Here is a 4,307-nt window from a genome sequence, read left to right on the forward strand (position 1 = left end):
CGAGGGTCTCGGTTCTGGCAGTCTTGATGCCATAGGTAGCATAAGAGGGCTCTCGCACAGTTTCCGCCCTCACCGTTAGTTGACGTTCTACGTCACGCTCGCGGTATTACAGGACGTGCTACGTCCGCCGCTATGGTCGAGGGTGGCGCTGGTGAACACTCTCAAGGCTCGCTTACACCTAGTAAACATAAACACCCACGAGAGCAGCAGATTGGACAGCCGTCGCCGTAGCTCAGTTGGTAAGAGCACCGGACGCGATATTCGGAGGTCGTGGGTTCGAATCCCACCGGCGGCATGGTTGTTTTTTCTGCTGCTTTAAAGTAATCCTTAAGCAATTTATTAATCTAAGTATTGTTATCCCACTCATAAGCATAACACATTAAAAAAAAAAATTAACGTTCCCCTATGCACCTTGGCTTCGGTGACTGTTGGCCCCCTTCATAAATTTGTCAAACGGGCCCCTCATTTCGTTTAACTTGTCTGCATATATATATATATATATATATATATATATATATATAACGGTTACGTGGAAGGCACTATGAACCAGAGGTTGTATACTTACGAAGTAGAATGACACACGCTTAAAAACATACCATGGTTTTACTGACGTTTCGACTGGAGACCAGTGTTCTTCAGAGTGCTGCATCAGTATTTCAGACGAGTGTTTATAGGTTTAAAGGTGTTCGAAGAAGGCTGCTACAGTGCGCCCGAGAACCCCCCCCCCCCCCCCCCCACAAAAAAAAAAAATGCGCCTATGCTCTTGGCGCGTGATCAAGCACCGACAGAGGGGTGTCCAGTGGTCCTACTTTCGGCAAAGCACTAAAGGCCGAAACTCACGCACAGCATACAGTGCAAAACGCTGGAGCACACACACACAGAGTCCATTTCAGTAGATTTGCCGACAAATTCATTGTCCGTTGCGAGTGCGGCCTTAGTCATAACACGTTTTCTTGATAGGATAAGTGCTTGCTGTCATTGAAGGAAGGATGTGCGTCACATGGACAGTTTACTGGAAGAGCTGTAACTAATCTAAATTGGGGTACCGGTCTTCGCGCGTGTATTAAGGCAAGGCCCTGACGACTATGTCAGTGGATGCACCGTTCACTTTATTTTTATTTGAAATACCTTACAGGCCCGTAGGGTATTGTGTAAGAGGGGCGGCAAAACTTCAAGACCAAATTTAAAAGGGGCAAGCAAAAACAGGGAAACAAGGCACTATACATGGTCAGTAAAAATTTGAAACAGCTCACTATAATACAGAACAGTAGACATAGGAACACAGAAATAGGAACGCATGATAAGTAAAGGTAAATTTGACATAGGAACACCGAAATAATCCAAAAAAGGGACACAGGGTACATCACACAAAAAATAAAATTAAAAAGCACGTGCGCGTTTACTAGTGTCAACAAAATTTGGAAACAGAAATACAAACAAATGGTGCGTTTGACATCTTTTCAACAGTCTTGTGCATATCTTGACAAAGGCCTGTTAGGTGTGGAGGAAAACACAAAGGCAATGTGGCAGGCGGCACCCTGTGCCTTTGTGGCCTTGCTTCCTGTTGCTCACAATAGAGGTGCCTTGGGGCGTCCAGTCAACCCCACCCAGTGACTCAACTGAGTTTGTGCAGGACAGGTAGAAATGATAATAAAAATAAGCATTGTCCAAAAAAGAGGAGAGGAATGAAATTGTAAACAGTTAAAAGTAATTAAGACTGTGAAAATACCCTGGTAAAAGAAATCGAAAAAACATTGTGGAGTTACTCCACTATTGCGGCTCTTGACTACGAGGAAGGAATAGCACCTTTTTTCATACTAAATAATGAATTTAATTATGAATTTTTATCATTCCGTAGACAGCTGAGTTTTCCCGGGCTCTCATTAGGTCCCGAGGAAGCTGTTTTGAATCTATATATGAGATACGACTCTCGCACTTCTCTGTTATGATGCGTGTGGAAGTTTAATTCAAGGATGGTTATTTTCAGGTTGCTAAATTCGGGATTAGAAATGTTAACATATCTTGATAAAGGGAGTGTGCTCGATGATTACTGAAGCGTATTCAGAAGCGCGTCTGTGTTTGGCCGATATATTGAAGCTTACACGTCGAACACCCATGAAGCTATACCACGTTCGAGCTCTCAAAGTTAGTTTCCTTTGATTTTGAAAGAAAAGTCAGAGGCTGCGCTTAAAACAGTGGCTGACGCAGTCATCTGGGCGCAGACCTGACAACGAGGCTTATTGCAGAGTGCTCAGCCCCCGCTTAGAGGAATGCTAATTTTGGACGAAGTTAAAATGTCGCGAATGCTTATGTTTCATAGCTGGCGACCCGAAATGGCTCTTTAAAAGTAGATTTGCAGCGTTCACATCGGGTGAGCATGTTATAGCTTCTTGCTAGAATGAGCGAGACGTTTGGAAAAGATGAAGAGTGTATAAGAATTAGATTCGTGAGGCTAGATTTGCCGGTAGCACTGGAGCTCCTGAGAATCTCTTCGCGATTTAGTCTGCCCGCTCTGTCTATGGCATCATCAATGATTTTGTCGGGGTATTTTTGTCGCAACAGTGCGCCTGTTAGTTTTGTTCTGTTAGAGTGTAAGTCATCCTTCTTTGAGCATATGCACCTAAAGCGGTGCGCTTGGCTGTAAGGGATGGCCTTTTTGCAGTGCCTCGGGTGCCTCTTCTCATACCAAAAATACTCGAAGAATCCGTGGATTTCCGGTAGAGCTTGGTAACGAGTCGATTTCGAAAAACCGTGGCTGTAACGTTCAGTGTGCGTAAACTGTACTCACAGTACCTCAAGAGTTGTCACAGATTTCCTATACAGCGTTCAAGTACATATTGTCAAGTTGAACTGTTTCGATCCCAACACTGCTCCTGGTACTTCTACCCTTCCCTTCCATCCATCTGCATTCTTTCTTTCTCCCAAGAGCAGTCGATTGAAATGCCTGCAGACCAATACCATATTCCACAGCAGCACTTTTCGTTCTAGCACACTATCAAAAATATTACGATTTAATAATTTATCATTCATCTTATATTCAGCCGCAGCGGTGGCTGAGTGGATATGGGAGTTGGTTTCTGATCCGTAGGACGCGCGTTCGATCCTGGCCGTGGTGGTAGCATTTCGATGGGGGCGAGATGCTAGAGGCCCGTGTATTGTGCGATGAAAGTGCACGTTAATGATCCCCAGGTAGTCGAAATTTCCGGAGCCCTTCATTACGACGTCTCTCATAGCCTGAGTAGTTTCGGGACATTACTCACCATAAACCAATCATCGTATATTCATCACCTAGAACGTTCTCTTTCTTCCCTGGTATGTTTAACTTGTCGCTGAATGTCATTTGAGCTCTTGCAAATGGACTTGTGCCCTATCACTGTTGTCACGTAGAGGAAGTAGCATTCATAATTCCGCCGAAGATACTGAATTTAAATTGTCATTCTGTTTAATCAACAGAAGTGCCCTCGTTCACTGATCCGATCGAAGAAAAACAAGCATTTCACGGAAGCCATCACTCTTGTGAAGAGTCGCGCGGCTATTGAATATCGATGTATTGAGACAACCCGGCAGGCACAGAACTGGATTATAGCTCGGCCGGCACGCATTAACTTCCGCCTCAAATTTGACTTGTGCAACAATAGTGGTTCAGAAAGGGCACTCGCGAAAAAAACAAATGAAAACGCGGTGGATCTGCCGAGAAAAGTAGAGGGTGCTCTACTACATAGGGCGGTGACTACTCTTTCCTCTCATCTCCTCTGGGTGTCGTCCACTCTCATCTTTTCTGGGTGCCATCCACTGACAGATACAATACAGTCTGCATAATCACATGACTCGTCCTTTCTATGCAATGACATGGACTCGGGAAATGAAATTATGAAGAAAAACAAGCCGGCTAACGCCCTTACAGAGGGAGTTTTTTGTTGCCTGCCTAGGTTAAGAGATTCTTTCATCGTTTATTGCAAGGGTGCAACCCATAGGGTACACTGCTTCCATTCGGGCACTCGCGTAATGATAGCATAAGGAAAGAAGCGGCGATCTCTGTTTTTCCTTACATCCTCTCTGTTTGCTCTCATGCCCCCTATATTGCGACACCGTTTACTGTCCCAGTTTTAACGCTGGCCTAACTACAAGTAAGATAAGGGAACCGCTGATGAATCCTTCGGAGATGCTGTATTGGGGATGCCGGCGTTCTCAGGAACGACGCAACTGCTTCTATCAGTGCAGGGCTTCTTAAGTTCGATACGTCTGTACCTGTTCTTTACTGCAAGCTGGTTCGCGGCAGTTCTGGACGAATATAATAGCAGCGCATA

The 4,307-nt window shown here is 44.8% G+C and overlaps 1 non-coding gene across 1 annotated transcript; it reads left to right on the forward strand.

The window, feature by feature from the left end:
* The first annotated feature begins 221 nt into the window (after positions 1-221).
* TRNAS-CGA (transfer RNA serine (anticodon CGA)) lies at positions 222-295 on the forward strand. Its single transcript has one exon. It is a non-coding gene; the product is annotated as a tRNA-Ser (tRNA).
* Positions 296-4,307: the final 4,012 nt, after the last annotated feature.

This window comes from Amblyomma americanum, chromosome 4 (assembly GCF_052857255.1).
Source record: "Amblyomma americanum isolate KBUSLIRL-KWMA chromosome 4, ASM5285725v1, whole genome shotgun sequence".
Taxonomy (NCBI): Eukaryota; Metazoa; Arthropoda; class Arachnida; order Ixodida; family Ixodidae; genus Amblyomma; species Amblyomma americanum.